This window comes from Mauremys reevesii, linkage group 3 (genome assembly GCF_016161935.1).
Source record: "Mauremys reevesii isolate NIE-2019 linkage group 3, ASM1616193v1, whole genome shotgun sequence".
In the NCBI taxonomy this organism is placed as follows: Eukaryota; Metazoa; Chordata; order Testudines; family Geoemydidae; genus Mauremys; species Mauremys reevesii.
The window spans coordinates 19,612,423-19,632,582 of NC_052625.1; the positions used below are offsets into that span (position 1 = coordinate 19,612,423).

Here is a 20,160-nt window from a genome sequence, read left to right on the forward strand (position 1 = left end):
CTACCATCACTCCAGCATCCTGCCATCTCTATTCTGGAGATGTCAATAGCCACCACACCATGAGGCTACAGAGAATCTGATCAAAGTGGGATAGACCTTGCAAACTGGGTTGCCCTCAATGAACTCCACCTTCTTCATGACCATAAGCAACCAGCAACTTTTCAGTCTCCCTACTGGAACCAGATATCCTCCCCTGACCTCAGATGGACCATATCTGCTGGAAATTGCCCTCTACCAACCACCTGCAGGGTCCTGGAAAATGACACACACACACAAAACCAATTTTGCCCCATCCTCATCCAAACAGGGGTTACCATACATAACCTGACCACTACCACCAGGCTACATTGAAACTACAGAAAGGCAAATGGGGACAATTACACTAAGGCCTGGTCTACACTAGGACTTTAATTCGAATTTAGCAGCGTTAATTCGAATTAACCACTCAACCGTCCACACCAGGAAGCCATTTAATTCGAACTAGAGGGCTCTTTAGTTCGAATTTGGTACTCCACCCCGACAGGTGGAGTAACGCTAAATTCGACATGGCTAGTTCGAATTAGGCTAGGTGTGGATGGAAATCGAACTTAGTAGCTCCGGGAGCTATCCCACAGTGCACCACTCTGTTGACGCTCTGGACAGCAGTCCGAGCTTCGAAGCGCTGACCAGCCACACAGGAAACGACACGGGAAAATTTGAATTCCTTTTCCTGTCTGGGCACTTTGAATCTGACGTCCTGGTTGGACATCGGGGCGAGCTCCGCAGCACCTGCAACGATGCAGAGCTCTCCAGCAGAGGAGTCCGGGCAATCCAAGAATAGAAAGAGGTCCCCAGCATGGACTGACCGGGAAGTCATGGATCTGATCGCTGTGTGGGGCGAGGAGTCTGTGCTCTCAGAGCTGCGCTCCAACAAGCGGAATGCAAAGACCTTCAAGAAGGTCTCCAAAGCCATGATAGACAAAGGATACAGCCGGGATGCGATGCAGTGCCGCGTGAAAGTCAAGGACCTGAGACAAGGTTACCAAAAAGTCAGAGCGGCAAACGGACGCTCCGGAGCACAGCCCCAGACATGCCGCTTCTACAAGGCACTGCATGCCATTCTCAGTGGGTCTGCCACCACTGCCCCACCAGTGACCGTGGACTCTGACGATGGCATAGTGTACCTGGACAGTTCCTCGGCGATGTTCGCCGATGGGGAAGATGAGGAAGGGTTTGTGGAGGATGGCGCAGGCGACAGCGAACACAATACCGCTTGCCCTGACAGCCAGGATCTCTTCATCACCCTCACAGAGATCCCCTACCAACCCTCCCCGCCCGTTAACCCGGACTCAGAATCAGGGGAAGGATCAGGCGGTAAGTGCTACAAACAGGAAAACATTTATTTTTTAAAAAACAGGTATATAAAAAATAGAAATACTATATAAAAAATTTAAAATCTCAAACTATACAAAAATTAGGTCCACACATATAGGAATAGAGCAATAATCCTCTTGGGACAGTTCAAAAAAGGTCTCAGAGAGCAGCTTGAAAAGCCTCCGCAGGAGGTTCCTGGGGAGAGGTGCCTTGTTGGGTGTTCCGTGGAAGCACACTCTTCCGCGCCAGGACATCCTAATGTACATAGGAACCATCGCCTCCACCAGCATTGCTGCATATGGTCCTGGTCTGTGCAGGACTTCCCTTAGCATCCGCTCTCTCTGACTCCGAGTGACCCGCCTCAGGGTAATGTCGTTCTGGACAGGCTGCATCTAAGTAGGGCAATTACTGTATTGTTACTACTGTTAATGGTTTTAAATTAGGTTGCATAACAACGACCCTCGCTTAACAGCCACGTGCTGGAGGCCACAGAGAACAAGCATCCATTGATCTTTCCCGTGCACTGGCGGGAGGGGCTGGAAAAGGCTCAGCCTTTCTGCTTTACAGATTGCCTTTAGCAGGAGAGCACAGCTATCCACTAAATGATAAGCATTATCTACTTTAAGGCTTACCAGGACTGTCTGCAAGACGGATTCAGCTGTCTCTCCCCGCTTGTCCGCTCTCCTGTGCAATGGCGCCGCCAATGAGAGCGTATTCCAAAATCTCGAACTTGTCCTGAGATCTCGTGGAACTTGGTGCCCTGTATGGTCTTGTTCAGAGAAACTGACTACACTGTGTTCACTGTTCGCAAACATGTATCTGTTCAAGGAAATCACTGTTTCCCATCACACAGCTTCTGCTCTTTCCCGGACTGCCCCGGCATCCCCCTCGCAGAGGCTGGCTCAGATTAGGCGGCGAAAGAAAAAGACTCGGGACAAGATGTTCGCGGAACTGATGGCCTGCTCCAGAGCCGAGGCGGCCCAGCAGAGCCACTGGAGGGAGACCCTCTCTCAGCAGCAGCGCTCACACAGCGAATGGGAGGACAGGTGGCAGCAGGAAGACCAGCAGGCGACTCAAACGCTGCTTGGGCTACTGAGGGAGCAAACGGACACGCTCCGGCGCCTTGTTGATGTTCTGCAGGACCACAGGCAGGAGGAGAGAGCCCCCCTGCACTGTATCTGCAACCACCCTCCAACGCCAAGAAGTCCTGTCCCCCTCTCACCAAAAATTACAAGACGGAGGGGTGGTAGGGGCCGTGAGAACTGTCACTGCACCACAGCTGAGCGCTAATGTACCACACACCTCTGACGCTATAACTGTGTAGAAGCGCTTCCCTTACAGGATCACCCAGTCCCAAATCCAAGTTTCATCACCCCACTATGTAGTAGATTAATAAAAGCTGTTTGCTGTTGTTCACTCTTTCCGTCACGTCTTTCGTGTCAGAAGACTGTGTGTATGTGGGGGGGGGCAGGGGATTTATAATTGCACGGGATAGCCTACATTAGCAGGGTACAGAGTATCGGGGGCAGGATCAACTGCAGGGCACACACAGACTGCAGTCAGTAGTCACCAGGGTCACTCTGTGTGGTGTATGCTGCCCCAGGTCATTCTGTGATGTGTACGCTTGTCCACGGTCCTAGTGCCTGCCACCCCCTAATGTTAAGGCATGCTGCCCTTACCATGCACTTCCACCGTAGGCGCGATCCTCTCCACTGCCCTGAGCCCCAACAAGAGCCCTCATCCACGGACAGATACTCACCCTTCCCCCACACCCATCACCCCTTCCTACGCCCAAACCCACAGCCCAGAGCCTGCATCCAAATCCCTATCCAAAGACGGCCCCACTCGCCCCTTCCAGCAAACCCACCCCTACATGCACAACCACTTGAAACCGTCCCCCACCCCAGAGACCTATGTAGGAGCAGGAGGCTGTCCGTCCTGTATTGTACAAGCGGTCTGTACATCAGTGCACACCGTACCCAGCACAGTATGCATCCATGTTTCAAACCCAGAACAGAAATGCAAAGTAAAAGAAAGATTTATTAACAATAACTGTTCCGTTTAATTTGTTTTAAAACGTGTTTGGGAAGTGGGGGAAACTTGGAGAACGGGGTATGTAACTGCAGATCTCACTCAACACATAGAGACACAGGCCCAGGATCAGCGTCTCTTAAAATCAAGTGGAGAGTCATAGGTTACCCTGCTCTCCAAGGAAACTTGCTTTCAAAGCCTCCCGGATACACAGCGCTTCCCGCTGGGATATTCTTTTGGCACGGGTGTCTGGCTGAGCGTAAACAGCAGCCAGGCGATTTGCCTCAACCTCCCATCCGGCCAAAAAGGTCCCCTTGAGACGTCCAAAAGCACACTCCACCACCATTCTGCACTTGCTCAGCCGGTAGTTGAAGAGCTCCTTCTCACTGTCCAAGGCGCCTGTATAGGGCTTCATGAGCCAGGGCATTAGCGGGTAGGCTGGGTCCCCGAGGATCACTGTAGGCATCTGCACATCCCCAACCGTTATTTTGTGGTCTGGGAAGAAAGTTCCTGCCTGGAGGCGTCTAAACAGACCAGAGTTCCTGAACACACGCGCGATATGAACCTTGCCCACCCACCCGACGAAGATGTTGGTAAAACGTCCCCTATGGTCCACCAGTGCTTGCAGCACCATTGAAAAGTAGCCCTTTCGGTTAATATACTGGCTGGCCTGGTGGGCTGGTGCCAGGATATGGATGTGAGTCCCATCTATAGTCCCACCGCAGTTTGGGAATCCCATCGCGGCGAAGCCATCTATGACGACCTGGACGTTTCCGAGAGTCACTACCTTTGAGAGCAGTTGCTCAACGATTGCGTGGGCTACTTGAATCACAGCAACCCCCACGGTAGATTTGCCCACGCCAAAGTGGTTCGCTACTGACCGGTAGCTGTCTGGCGTGGCAAGTTTCCAGAGGGCTATGGCCACTCGCTTCTGCACACTCAGGGCTGCTTGCATCCGGGTGTCCTGCCGCTTCAGGGCAGGGGCCAGCAAGTCACAGAGTTCAAGGAAAGTGCCCTTACGCATCCTGAAGTTTCGCAGCCACTCTGTTTCATCCCAGACCTGCAGCACTATGTGGTCCCACCAGTCCGTGCTTGTTTCCCGGGCCCAGAATCGCCGTTCCACACCATGAACTTGACCCATTGCCACCATGATCTCCACTGCCCGGCGTACCCTGCTTTCTGAGATGTCTGCGCCACTCTCCTCACCACGCTGCCGGAGCCTCCTCGCCCGATTTCTCAGCAGCTGACCGTGGAAGAGGTGGACGATAAGGTGCGAGGAGTTGACAACGGCCATAAGTGCAGCGATGATCGCAGCGGGCTCCATGCTTGCAGTGCTGTGGCGTCCGCGCTGTCACTGACCAGAAAAGTGCGCGAACAGATTTCCCGCCGGCGCTTTCAGGGAGGGAGGGCATGATTGACGGTTCGATGACAACAGTTACCCAAAACCACCCTCGACACATTTTTTCCCCCAGCAGGCATTGGGAGCTCTACCCAGCATTCCAATGGGCAGCGGGGACTGCGGGAACTGTGGGATAGCTTCCCACAGTGCACCGCTTCCAAAGTCGATGCCGGCCCTGTTAATGTGGATTCAGAAATTCGAATTAGTGTCCTTAGTGTGGATACACAAATTCGACTTCATAAGGTCGAATCCACAAATTCGACTTAAGTAGATTCGAAATAGTCTTGTAGTGTAGACAAGGCCTAAGATCACTGACCAATATATAGTCTGTGTCCCTCATAACATTTCAATAGATGAAACAGAGTTTACCAAAACATATCTCCTTAGCTTTCTGCCATAGCTTTACCAAAGCCAGATCAAATCACTCTTTAGCAGCTAGCTACTGCCTAATATCACTCCTGAGTTGTAGCTACAAACTCCTGGAGTGAATGATCCTATAGAGAATTACACTCATGACAGAACAACTTTTGATCAGCGATCAGGTCAGTTTCCAACCAAATCGAAGTATGTGTGACCAAGTGTTAGCACTTCTTACATATACTGAGAATGGATTTCAAAAGAAGAAGAAAATTGGAGCTGTCTTTTTTAGACTTATTGCAGCCTATAATACCTCTGGCACACTGGTCTGCTGTACAACATGTCAAGAGTTTTTCCTAGATAGGTTGTCATGGCAACTGGGCTGATGCTCGGAGGTAAACTTTTGAGGTGGCTCTGAGCCACAAAACCAGCAACTGGAGATTCCAGAAGAATGGACTCCCACAAGGCTCAGTGCTGGCACCAACTTTATTTAATGTATTCACAATCTATCAAACAATCTCCAGGCACTTTCAGATCCTGCTGCATCTGCTGGAACTAATCTCGTCTTTTGTTGGGGCCATCAGAGACCCCTCCTCCCTCTGCTGGATTTTCAGATCCCACCCTGGGTTTGCAGAGCTGCAAAGGTCTGAAAAAACCAGCTCAAAATGGCAAGCCTTTGAAGTAAAGATACAAGGTATCTGGCCATGGAGAAATCAGGCCTCAGCAGCAATGGAGTTTTGCTGGAATTTAAGAGTACCTTGTAAAGATTTTGTGTTGTTGTAAGCAGAAAGATGGAGATGGAGATGCTAATTTGCAGTATGCTAGTCCAATTTCTTATTGATCATCTTCATCCTTTTTTCAAGGATGCATCCATGGCAAGCGAGAATTCTTTCTTCTGGCAAATTCTTTTAAGAGGGTTAAATACTGTAACAAGAGGGAGATATCAGTCAAGACAGAGAATAATCCATTCAATCATCAGCAAATGTATTTGGGAATGATTAGGGGATGCAAGTTCGATTTCTCCTGCTTGGGGTAGAACCATCACAAATGTCGTGGGAAGGGGGAGAAAGGGATAAACAGATGAAAGATTACTAGAGAAGGGTCATTACTGGATCACTTGTTCTGAACTACTCTGGAGCTTTTCAGCTTGGCCAAATCTAGATAGGAATCTCATGACTAGGACCTTGAGTCCTTAGAATAATTATTCCCTGCACTGACACCTCCTGGCACTGGACTGTCAGAGCAGCAGAGTAACCTTCTGCCTTGCTTTCTGTAGCTCATCATTCTCACTTGCCTGTTAAATGTATACCGACATGATGGTGGGTAATGATAATAGTTAAGAGTAAAAAAGAATTAGTAGATTTGGAGGGCTCAGCTCTCAAACCTCCACCAGCAACCCCACAAACACACACACCTCATAAAAGTTTAGTTTCTGAGTCATTATCTTTCTCTTTTAAGTATGTTGTATGATTAGAGTGTGTTCAGCTATGGAAAGGATATCATTCACCAGGAGCCTTTCATCACAGTCACTTTTACTGATTTGATTTTCTCTCCCTTGTTATGTGTTAATAAAAGGAAGATTTAAATTAATACTTGGCCAGGTCACTGTAAGCATTTCCTCAGCCTAGTGCTGAGAAGCCTATTTTAGAAGCATACCCAGGGTGTGAGGAAAAAATGCCATGCATATCAAAAAAAATGCCAAGCAGGTTATCATCTGGCAGCTCTGGTCTGTAGATCTAAAAACCTTAAGAGGCATTCCCTTTTCTTGGGAAGTTTTCATAAAGCACCAGTGACCAGCATCATTAATCTTCATCCTCTGTTCTCGACCTTGAAGAGCTTTCATAAAAGCCTAAAAGCAAATGAAAAGTGTTTCATTCTACAACAAGAGACAGCGTCTCAGTTGCCTGCTAAGCACTTAGATAACAAACCAACAGGAAGCATTGCACACTTAATTTACCCTGCCTTTTAAAAGTGAAATGTTAACCCTTCAACAATTTTTAAATGCATGACTTTAAGCACTCAGTAAACAACATTGGCCTACAGTTGTAAAAGGCTGTCTTCAGCAATCTATTTGTTTTGATCAATGAAAGTGATCTGTGCAGGTACTTCTGTTTTTGACAGCACATTTAGCACTTTAAAGCTATGTGCCTCCATTCAGCATGTTCACTGTGGCACAGAAAAAGATGACTATAAAGACAAACCGATGCACCTTTTTTCTTTCAATAGCTATTGATGAACTTGATGAAATAAAGTGTTTCAGTGAGCATGAGGCTCCTTTGGCACTGACTGTCTCAACACAATGGCAAATGGAAACAAGATAAAATGGAAGGACTAAGGGGCAAACATGTGGTGCAGTGGACTATTGCACTCACTTTTCCAGAACAAAGAGAAATCCTAGTCTGCAAGTGAATATAAATTTTGCTGTTCTTAGGGTGTGTCTACACTATAGTGGCGCAGCTTCAGCATTGCAGCTATGCCACTATAGCACATTAGTGTAGGCACATCCTACAATGAGGAGAAGGGTTTTTCCCGTCACTGTAGGCAATCCACCTCTGAGTGAAGGTACTAGTCTGATAGAATAATTCTTCCATCAAGCTAGCCCTGTCTACACAGGGGGTTAGGATGGTGTAGCTACGGTGCTCTGGGATGCGAATTTTTCAAACCCTGAATGTCATAGCTATGTCAGACTAACTTTTAAGTGTAGACCAGGTCTTAAACTCCATGGATATTTAACAACATCATAACTGCCATGCTAAGGACCTGGGTTCTATTCCCACCTCTGCCAGTCGTGATGTGCATCCTCTCAATTAACTTATTTGTAAAATGGGAGGAGGGGGAAGCAGACACTAGAGCTGACTTCCAGGATAAGGTATGAGGCCTTATTCAGAAATAAAGGATGTGAAGTGCACAGGCAGAACAACAGTCAGTGGAAGGGATACCAAAATTCCTGGCATCCTGGTTGCCACCTCAGTGCATGTTCCTTGGACTTACATGGTATTGGTGGAAGGAGAATATTTTCTGGCAAGAGGTGTGTGAATACTCAGGTTTGCAAAACTGATCTTCCATGAGCATTTGTATGGTGAAACTCAAACATTTGAACATTCACGAAGAATACACACAAGGGGCACAACCCTGATTTGATCATGAATCTCACAATATTTGGGTTTAAAAAAAGTGTTTTCAACATAGTCTGATTTCTGCCTTCAATCTTGTGAAGTTTTGCCATTATCCAAAATGGTGACTATTTCCAATGATTATCAATAGAACTGAAGCCACAACCTGCCCTCAGCAATGTCTCTTCAACAGTTGTAGATGAAAGCAAGGCTGTGCCCAGCAAGGACTTATGCCATCTCCCCATTGTTTCTGAAGCCAGACTGCCCGCAGGGAAGATGATAGCCCCTGAGTCACCATGTATGGGACAAGGATGGGACAGGAGAATGTGGAGGTTCTGGAAGTGAGACTTTGGGTGCATCAGGCAGATAGTATGTTAGGACATGAAAAGATGAGGTGTTAGGGGACAAGAGGTGCAGGAGGCAGACTGAGGTTGTGCAAGGAATAGGTGTTGCAAAGCAGGAGAATGTGATAAAGAGTAAACTGAGAGGAGGAGGAGGAGAGAAAGAAATGTGGCTAAGTGAATGTAGGGGTGGGTAGTGAACAGGAGGTTAAGGGGTGGGGGAGATTTAGAGGGGGGGTCCAGAAAAGGGGAAGTGTCCCTGCAGTTAGTGGCCAGGATTTGTGGGTATGAATATTTAAGACTGAATTTGGATGACCCCGCACAAACTGGCAGTGGGCAGATTCTCCCCACTGGTGAAAGAAACAAAACAAAAACAGAAATACGGAGTTTTGAGGGAGTCTTTAATCTCATAATTTTGGGGGATCAGACCTGATTTTTGAGCAGCTAGAGGTTGGCATTATTATGTGCTTAACTGCTCTGCTGGATCCTTGTAGCAGAAAAAACCCATCAGCTTGCTAGATGGTCTAATATTCCTTTAATGCGGTCTTGTTAAATTCTACTTACCTAGTGTATTTTTAGCTAAGGCAGTAAAATATCCATTTTCTTCAAAACCACAGTCATCGTGGTCTTAGCAGGCAAATAGGTTTTGTGCCTGGGCTGGTGAATTTTCTGCATAATTGTGCAAGGGTTTCTTAATGCCTTAGAGGAAAGGAGAATTGTCCCATTCAGCCAGGAGGATGCAGCTGCTGCTCAGCGAATGACACACAGATGTCACAGACAGATGTCCATAGAAACTCCGCTAGAGCTTTAACACAGAACTTGTGAGGTAGTTTCTTACTGTGTGAGTGCAAAAGCCAAGCATTTTGCTGACTCACAGGGCATCAGTAACTTTTCTGCCAAGGCAACATGTCACTCTGAGCTGAAAACATCTAGGACTCCCTGCAACAGGAAACTGGGATCTCCCTCCATTGCTGGAATTTAAACTGGCTAGCAATCACATTTCATTTCCTTTTACGGACAGCCTTGTCAAAACTACTTCTCTGCAGTGCAGTCTCAGCTGAGAATCTGTGACTCATTTTTTATAATGAACTTTGGTATGCTTAGAAATAAGTGAGAACTTTAATAGGTGCATCACATCAAGACTTTTTAAGGGTGAATAAAGCTCTGTGCTAGGTCAGCCTCACCCTGAGAAGATTTAATAGAAGCCATCTTCCCATCTTCTCTAGCATCAGCATTGCACCTATGGTCTGGCTCTGTGCTGGGTCTCCAGGAAGCACAACAGAGAATGTACCTTAAAAGAGAAAGAGGGTGGGGAAAGGGCAAAAGTTGACTGGACTGCAACAGCTTATACCAGGGAACAGGCAGACCACTGAACAGTCCCAGAATGTGGAGAGTCCAGAGATGGCTTTCCCCCTCTTTCCTACCCCATCTTTGCCCTTAATTCAGGAACAGAGCACTGAGGGTGAAATCCTGGCCCCATTGAAATCAATGGGAGTTTGTTTTTCAGACATGTCGCAAGAATGCCACAAGACAGTCCAGCAAACGCCATTCTCTGGGTGGCTTGTAACATCCGGGATAAAATTCCACCAACCGAGGTATAGAGGCGGCCCAGAGGCAGACCCCCTATTAAATGGGTTCATCAAGTCTGTTCCAATGTTGGACGCTCAGGCTGTCAACCCTTTGTGACTGCGCAGGAACGGACCAAATGGCAAACAATCGCTACGGCCGACTATCTGGCTACGTGTTGAAGAGAGAGACAGAGAGTGACAAACCAGGAATTTTCTGTAATATTTTTATGAATGATATGCACTGTGGTGATTTACTTCACTAGGGATTGCTACCTGGTGGGTGCAGAAGGGTTAAAATGCTTGTGGGGCAAAGCAGGAGTCATGAGGAGTCTGGTGTGACGCTGCACTCCATACGTTTTATGGAAATATGCTTATGAGTGTGCATATGATGTAACTGGAATATGCTTCATGCAAAAGCTCTCTTGTAAAGTATCATTACAAAGCTTATAATCTACTGAGTGTGTCCATCCTATTTGTATGAATGTATCATTCTCATATCTGAAGCTAGAAATATGAAGTATTACTCTGAAGTTCTATTGTAATTATTCAAAGTGTGGGCCATTAATTGTGGTTTAGAATCTTGATGGCTCCCATTGACCAGGACAGTTGGTTGTAAATGGCTCTGTTTAATTGTAAGCCTTCCCGTGTTCCTGTGAGTTGGGCCAGAAAGAATGGAGGCTTGGGGTCTCACAAGACATGTGACCCAGTACTGGAAGCCATCTTAAACATGGTGCTTTTCAATTTAGAAGGAGGGGTGAGGACCCAGAGAGACAAAAGGTTCCTGTCTTGTGCCAAAGTCATAAAAAGAGGGTGGAACAAAACAAAGGAGGCTGCAGTCATGAGAAATTCCCTAGTTACCACCTGAGCTGGAACTAACAAGAATTGTACCAGAGGAAAGGATTGGTCCCAGACTAACAAGGAGTCTAGTCCGTGAAAGAAGCTTATTGGAACATCTCTGAGGGTGAGATTTACCTGTATTCAGTTTCTTAAATTTATTAGGCTTAGACTTGCATGTTTTGTTTTATTTTGCTTGGTAGCTTACTTTGTTCTGTCTGTTATTACTTGACACTACTTAAATCCTACTTTTTATACTTAATAAAATCACTTTTGTTTATTAGTAAACACTTAGTAAGTGATTAATACCTGGGGGAGCAAACAGCTGTGCATATCTCTGTTATAGAGGGTAGACAATTCATGAGTTTACCCTGTATAAGCTTTATACAGAGTAAAACGGATTTGGATCCCATTGGGAGCTGGGTGTCTAGGTGCTGGAGACAGGAATACCTGCTGAGTGGTTTTCAGTTAAAGCCTGCAGCTTTGGGGGCATGGTTTAGACCCTGGGTCTGTGTTGCAGGGGAGCAGCATGTATGGCTCAACAAAACAGGGTTCTGGGGTCCCAAGCTGGCAGGGAAAACAGATTCAGAGGTAGTTTCAGCACATCAAGTGACAGTCCCAAGGGGATCTCTGTGACCAAACTCGTCACATTTGTAGTGGTATGAAAGGGTTGTTAAGGAATGGATGAAACCAACCCATATCAATGGAAGATCTGGAAAGACAATGGGGAATGCCACTGACTGGGACATTCACACCTAGTAACCAACAGCCAAGGAAGGAGATTCTCTCACACACACCTCCCTGCAGGGAAGCAGAGCCAAGGCCTGAGCTGGAGAACAAAGGTGACTATGTTAAGAACTGGTCTTTGTGGGGAGACAGCAGCTCATACCTGGGACTGAGAGACAGAGAGACAGACAGAAAAAAAACCAAGATGGGTCCTAGAGCAGCAATGGAGCCCTGGCTTTAGGCAGTATGGAGTATGTCTTAACCTTTGCTTAGCTATGCTAATCCAGGAGCACTGGAACCTCAGTGAAGTGGGGAACCATGAGGCCCCACCCCTGCTTTTCCTCGTTCCTGAGGCCCCACCCCCCTCTGAGGGGTGGGGACACTGGCCGGGGGCTGCTCTCAGGCACCCTGGCCCAACTGCCCAGGACAGATGGCGGGTCTGGGACTCCCCACAGTGGCCTGGGCTCCCTGGAGAGTTCTTACCATGGCTCAGCTCCGGCTTCTGGCCTGATTAGGGGGTGGGGCCTCAGGGAGAAGAGGAGAAGCCAGGGGTGCAGCCTCATGGAATGGGGGGGCTAAGGCCCACAACAGCTTTCCCCCATCTCCCCCCACTGGGAAGGCACTGGCACCGCAGGCAGGAGCCATGCTTCAGGGCAGGGGAGCTGATCATCAGCTTCCCCACTGCGGAGTGCAGCCCTTGCTTGCACTGCTCCTCACCTGCCCAAAACTTGCAGTTTGGGGCCAACAAGAGGTGGGGACATGGCCCCCTTGGCCTCCCCCCAGTTCCAGTGTTCCTGTATTAACACAAGGACTTTCAGATTCTGTAGGCCAGATGACTAATAAATTATGACCTTATTTTGAAAAGTCTTGCTGGTGTCACTACAAATACTTGCTGAGGTATGTTGATCCCTGATGAGGGTGAAAGCCTCTGAACTGGAGTCTATCTCAGTTGGACCCACTGAGCAGAGCTCACAGTGAGAAGCAAGAGTTCAGAGGTGTTGAGACCACCTGGCTTACCTTTAAGGAGAACTGGGACCCCCGGGGGCGGGGGGCAGTCTGGCACACTAAAGAGTTATCTCCAATCCAAGGGACTGTTTAAAAGCTGTGGCGTAGCACAGCAGCTGTGGATCTGTGCTAGGTATTAACATAACCACACTGTAACAGGGCACAGACTCACCCCTGCGGCGCCTCCTGTTGGTCATCCTGGGAATTAGCTCTTTGACCCAGGAGCGCCCTCTGCAGGCTGGTGTCCCTCTTGGACCCAGTGCCCCTTTCAGACCAGGGTGCTGCCCCCTGCAGTACCCCACAGTCTCACTGGGTCTCCCCTCCCCAGGGAACCCCCACCCCTCTATCCCCACCTGGCCTCAGTCATAGGCTACTGCCAGTCACCAACCAGCCCCCGCTCCCTGGGGCAGACTGCAGTATAAGCTACTCATCACTGGCAAGGAGGGTTTGGACCTGCTGCCTCGGCCTAGCCTTGGGCTGCCTCTGTAACCCCAGTACCTATTTGGCCTTGTACTAGGCCGCAGCCTGAGAGTTTCCAGGCCAGAGCTCCCCGGCTCCCTTGGCCTTCCCCCAGCCCTGCTCCACTCCAGGTACCTTATCTGGTACCCCAGCAGCCAGGCCCATCTCCCTCCACAGCTAGAGGAGACTGTCAACTCCTGGCTTCACTGGCCTTTATAGGGCCGGCTGGACCCTGATTGGAGCGTGGCCCCCAGCTGAGGCTGCTTCCCTCAATCAGCCCAGCTTTTCCCCTGCCACAGCCCTCTCTCAGGACTGTTTTTAACCCTGTCAGGCCAGGAGCGGGTAACCACTCCGCTACACACACACACATACTAACATCTTTTTTAAAGGCAAATCCTACTATACAATGGTCTTTACTACCTAATGCTGTAAATTGAATCTGAACACCAATTTACATCTTATTTTTGCCTACCCATTTTCAGACATCACCACTTTCATTCCCACTCCTATTCTGTTCCATTAAGGGAATATTAGAGCATGTGTCTATGCTTATAGAAACATACATAAATCACGTGGTTTTACAATGCATCATAGGAATAATGCCACTGCAGCCCTAATGCTTCAGGGGGACTTTGAAAAGAGGTGACCACACTGCAGTCAGCCATGTATTTTTAATGTGATATTCATGGCTCATTCAGAATGTGGTAATGGTGAGAAAAATCCATTTTGCAAGAACTTCAAAAATTATGGGAAGAAGAGATGCAAGAGAGCTCTGAGAATATTTGCTGATGGATGAAAATGATACAAACACAATAAGCTGTAGTGAATGAGAACATAATGTAACATGTTAAAAGAAACCAGCAGCCATTTCTCTCAGTCCAGCGGTATAAGAGTTTGCAAGACAGGAGGCAATTCTCACCCTAAATTGTGACATGTATTTTTTTCTCTCTTTTTTTTTTTTTCAAAAATGCTTATAACTTGAGCCTATGACAGGCAGCCATGTTAGTGAAAAGTGATGTAACTGGTGGCTGGAAATCGTAATTATTGCCCCTTTAAAATCTATTCTTGATCACTATTGATGACCAGTAGTGTTTCTTGTTCTTATGGTACCTTGTAATTTTCTAGGGCCAAATTCTACTCACTGCTACCAGTGTAAACCAAAACAAAGACTGTGAATGGCTTGCCAACTACAGAACCAGTTTCTCCTCCCTTGGTTTTCACACCTCAACTGCTAGAACAGGGCCTCATCCTCCCTGATTGAACTAACCTCGTTATCTCTAGCTTGCTTCTTGCTTGCATATATATACCTGCCCCTGGAAATTTCCACTACTTGCATCCGACGAAGTGGGTATTCACCCACGAAAGCTCATACTGCAAAACGTCTGTTAATCTATAAGGTGCCACAGGATTCTTTGCTGCTTTTAGTGTAAACCAATGCAGTCAGTCAATCTGCAGTCAATTACACCCACATCATAAAGAGCAGAATCTGGCCTTTCGGCCTTTTCGTGTTAGCATTGAATCAGCTTGCTTTTGGAATTGACAATAGACATGTCTGTTTGCAGTGGAAATTTAATCCTGTAATATTTGCAGGGCAAAGCAGCTGGAAAGATGCCCTCAAAGATGCCATTGGGTACCTTAGTGTGGGGGAACCCCAGATGGCAGAAAATGAGAATACCCAGCTCTACATCACCTACTCCTTCCTTCCTAGCAATAGGGAATGTTTTACAGAGATGGAGCAGGGATGTCAGGTAGTGTTGCTATGCGGGACCAGAGAACAACATGTTGCGGCTGATTCTTGTCAGAGTATTGGCCCAGCAACCAATATAAGTCAATCAGGAAAGCCAATTTGTGAATACCTGGAGGATGAAGGGGTAATCACTAGCAGCCAGCACGGATTTACCAAGAACAAAACATGCCAAACCAGCTTGATTTCCTTCTTTGACAGGGTAACTGGTTTGACGGATAGGTGGGAATGTGGTGGATATAATATACCTGGACTTTAGCAAGGCTTTTAACACAGTCCCATATGACATTCTGATAAGTAAGCAGGAAAAATGTGGGCTTGGCAGAACTACCGTTAAGTGGATACATTATTGGTTAAACAACCACAAACAAAGTGTAATGGGGTTCTACAGGGATCTGTTTGGGATCAGTTGTTTAACATCAATATTATGACCTAGATATAGGAATAGAGAACATAGTGATCAAATCTGCAACTGACAAAGCTGGGGGAGGTTGCCAACACTTTGGAGGACAGAGCTAAAATTCAGAGGGATCTTGGCAAATTGGAGAACTAGGATATAAACAACAAAATGAAATTCAAGAAAGACAACTGTAAGGTGCTACGCTTAAGGAAGGAGCAAATGCACAAATACATATTCGGAGATAACTGACTTGGCGGCAGCACTGCTGAGAAGGATCTGGGACTTGTGGTGGATCACAACCTCAACATGAGTCAGCAATATGATGCCGTTGCAAAAAAAAGTCAATGCAATTTTAGGTTGCATTAACAGAGGCATAGCATGCAAGTCACGGGAGGTGATAATACCACTCTGCTTGGAATTGGTTAGGCCTCAGCTGGAGTACTGTGTCCAATTTTGGTCACTAATGTATAGAAAGGATGTAGAGCAACTGGAAAGGATCCAGAAGTGAGCGACAATGATGATCAAAGTGATGGAATGGAAGCCATATTAGGAAAGGCTGAAGGAACTGAGTATGTTTAGTTTAGAAAAGAGGAGATTAAGGGGGGACATGATAGCTGTCTTCAAATAATTGAAAGGCTGCCATTAAAAAGATGGAGAAAAGTTGTTCTCTCTTGCCACAGAGGGCAGGAGAAGAGGCAATGGGTTCAAACTACAGCACAGCAGATTTAGATTAAGTCTCAGGAAAAACTTCTTAACTGTAAGAACAGTAGGACAATGGAACAGACAGCCTAGGGAGGTTGTGGACGTTCCTTCACTGGAGGTTTTCAAAAGGAGGCTGGATAGCCAACTGTCTTGTATGGTTTAGCCACCACAAATCTTGCATCTTGGCAAGGGGTTAGACTAGATCAGGGGTTCTCAACCTTTTCCTTTCTGAGGCCCCACACGACATGCTATAAAAATGTCTCAGTTGTAGATTGTCATTCATGGGTGGCAAAAGCAAAGAGGAGCTAGCAGTAAGTGAGGTGAGAATAAAGAGCTCTTTTCCTTGACTTCAGCGGGGACCAGGCTGGGCCTTCATGGCTAAATGCTGTTCCTGGGAATCCATATGGGCTAGCGAGAGCCCCATGATCAGTTTCAAAGCCTAAGGTCGGAAGTGAAGGCACATAATTTCTGACCTTGTACAAGGGGATTTAGGAACCTCTCTGTATGCCACAGGAAATCTCAGCTCTCCACAACAGCATCTGCAATGTGCAGAAACACAAAGGCACAGAAGCCTGCACAGATACAACAGACCATGCCTGACACTCTTCCCCATGGCCTGTACTACTAGCTGTAGCCATTTGCACAGGCACCATGGGGTGGATTCCATCCCTCAGCTATTTTTCATGGTGTCTAAGCCCTTTTATAGGGACTTTACTCTATATCCAGGATTTAGCCCTTGTTTTATGCTGCTGTGCTACATTTTAGTCCACAGATTAAAGCTAACACCAAGACAGATTATAAAGATTACTCAGATCTCATTTAGGCACTTAAATGATACAGCCAGACTTTCAGAAAAGCTCGACATTCAGCAGTTCCAAATCTGGCCCTTATTTAGGTACCTAAATGGGAGCTGAGCTCTATTGAAAATGTGGACAGTATTGCAAGGAAGTATTTTTGTTTCTTTGTCCTTTTACCAAGCTAAGACACAAACAACTGCGTTACAATATTGTTGTAACTTTAAAGAGTGAAAGGTAATTCAGAGTTAAAACTGAAACGTACAACCAATGTTCTCCAACATATAGGCCCAGCACATCACCTATTTCACTTGCCCAAAGTGCCTTGGCATTGGGAGAATAAACAGGACATATCTCCCTCCACGCCATATGTCAGCGTCAGTTTGTGTCTGCACTTCAGCAGTTGACAGAATTGAATACCAACCTAAATTAAAACTTTGTATGCATAGGGACAGTACCATATTCATGTGTGCTTTACAAGGCTATGTAGGATAATGGGTTGCCATGGTAAAGTTGTGGTGATGACAGGTTATATGACGTCAAACTCAACAATAAGGTTTCAGCAGAATGAAAAAATGTATCGGAAAAAATATTAAGCAGATTCTTGGAACGAATTATGCTCTTTATATTTAATGAATGGAAAAATTGTACCACCTGCCTTACTTTTCCTTGGTCAATGTATCCAGACCAGATTGGGCTCTTCTAAACATCTGGCCATTTGTTCTGATTTATGTGCTCAGAATACTGAAACTAATTGAGAGCAAGTCATTTTCATGCAGGTAATTTATAAAATTTCCTATAATCAAAGCCCAACTTGAATCGTGGGATGATTGTCAAATAATTGCGGCTGAGTTGCAGACAAGACATGGAAAATCATGGAAAAGTAATAATGAAACTTTATTAATTACTGTAATTTGGAAAAGCCAGAGAAGACCTATTTGTTCAAGAAAAATCTGCTGGAACAATATAAGCAGTCAAGTATTATGTTATGCCCATTAATTTTTTTGATAACCAGACATTTTGCTGTAACTATATTATGGTCATTAATGTTCAGGGCTGACAAGCAGGCAACCAAGCTACCAGCTGCCAGGGGCCTTACCTACAATGGATTTGGGAATAAGTTTTTCCCTGATAAAAAGAAGAGCTGTTTGTTGTAAGTAAAATGTTTCAGCCATGCTGCCAATAAGACTTACTGATCATCAGGTCTCAGTTTTTGTCATCCAACTGTAACTTTAACGCCCTCGTGGCCAAGATGGAGTCTGCTCTGCAGGCAGCTCTGGCCAAGAGACAGCGCGTGCAGGAATGCAGCAGGAGAAATCCCTTCCACCCCAGGGGCACCTGTTCCAAACCCCCCAGAGTGAACACACACACCCACAGGAAAAGTACAATGGATATAACAAAGGGAGATATTTATTTACAGAGGGCTGGGAGGAGAAAAACAACAAGGGGAAATATAGGGGGAGCAGTAAAACAGGCTGCATTCAAACCAAGGCCCCATGGACCCAGTGGTAGCACAGTCTGACAGGGCAGATACCAAGCAATGTGTCTGTACACAGTGTTCAGGAGGCCTGAGCAAAGTTCCAGTCCGGTGGTGAGTCTTGGGTGCTCCTGGTCGTCTTCAGCGCCAGTGAACTCTCCCCAGCAAATCCCTGCGGTGCCTCTTCTGCCGCTCTCTGCAAAGCCCCACAGAGCGGCCACCTCCCCACTTAACTATCTAACAGCCTCCCTCCTTATTCCCAGTGCGGAGTCACAAGCCCCAGTACTCACAGCCCCAGGCAGCTCCGGGCAGCCGTGATACTGGGTCCAGCTCTGGCCTGTCCTTCTCGGGCGATTCCCCCCGGCACAGGACTTCTCCTGGCTCCTGTCCTGGGCTGTCCCCGATCAGGCTTGTCCTCCTCAGGCCTCCAGCAGGTTCTCTCTGCTTCCTTCCCCAGGGCCAGCCATGCTGCTTCTCCTCTCTCTCCCTCCAGCTCCAGCCCTGCCCCCTGGAGTTTCCCTCCTTTTTTCTTACTCTCCCCCTCCCCCTTTGGGAAAAAGATTTAAAGGGGCCATGCTCTCTAGACCCCAAAGGGGTTACACAACAAACAAAAATCTTCCTATCACTTTTCAACACTTCACATGTCCTTTAAGGCTTGCTGCAAACCCCATTTATCTTTCTGGGCTTTTAGGGCCTGATGCAAAGTTAGTGAAGTCAATGGAAAGACTCACCTTGACTTCAATGGACTTTAGATCAGTCTGTGAGGGAAAAAACAATGAAGAGGGCTGGAGTCTGGTGGTAAAATGGGCTATCGTATGGCTCTGGTTATTATTTTCCAGATAGCAATTTTTAGTGCTTGGGAGTATAGGGCTACTGGTTGCAATGTTTTAGATTGTGTTTTTAAATATGTCATATCTACCTAGAGCTCTGAATAGGCATTGTTCTGTACATATAGCTGTTACATGTATATAAATGATAGGAAATAAATATTCATGAATACTTCTTTTTGCGTTATTTGCCTAGCTCTAGGCATGACTACATTAATGGCATACAAGACATTTCAGGAAATGAAAGTGTTCACTGTTCCAAATATTAGGGAAGACAGACATTGCTGAAATGTTGGAAGTCATTTAAATCACAATATAAAAATCGCTTGAAAATACATTTAGGATTTATTAACACTTTTGAAGAGGGAGCAACATGACATCTATGTTAGACCTAGGTTTACAGATGTTAGATCAGTTTATTTAACGAGGCCTCTAATATGTTCTCAGCATCATGTCAATAGTTAATTTATATAAGTAATAAATTAACAAGGATGTGTGGGCTGTAAAGTGGTAGCATTTAAACTTGCCAATTATTGTCTTAGGTAACTAAGTAAGTATTTGCAGCATTCAGGGTATTCTCTGTAGTAAACATAGAGGAGTTCAAGAAATATTGCAGATACTGAGATTACCCTGTATGCAGGGCCGCCCGGGGGCGGGGGGGGGCAAGTGGGGCAATTTGCCCCAGGCCCCGGGCCCCGCAGGGGCCCCCACGAGAATATAGTATTGTATAGTATTGCAACTTTTTTTTATGGAAGGGCCCCCCGAAATTGCTTTGCCCCAGGCCCCCTGAATCCTCTGGGCGGCCCTGCCTGGATGTTTATTTTAGGTTAAACTGGCAGGGTTTTGAGGGTCGTGGCTGTATGTTCTCCTTACATGTGATAAGCTACACTGAGTGCTTGTAGACCAAGTACCTTGAAATTTGGAGCATTTTGTCCTAATTTTTCAGAAGTGACCAGAACTGAATTTTCAGAAAATCTTGAATACCCAAACACTGAAAATCAGGCCCTTTTAAGTTGTTGCAACTGGTGCA

At 46.5% G+C, this 20,160-nt stretch overlaps 1 protein-coding gene across 1 annotated transcript in view; it reads right to left on the reverse strand.

The window, feature by feature from the left end:
* PCSK2 (proprotein convertase subtilisin/kexin type 2) overlaps positions 1-18,634 on the reverse strand; it is a 371,376-nt gene extending 352,742 nt beyond the window's left edge. The window contains exon 1 of the mRNA XM_039531409.1: positions 18,594-18,634. The gene's annotated coding sequence lies outside the window, so the exon portion shown is untranslated. The remainder of the gene's footprint in view (positions 1-18,593) is intronic.
* Between the last annotated feature and the right edge of the window lie 1,526 nt (positions 18,635-20,160).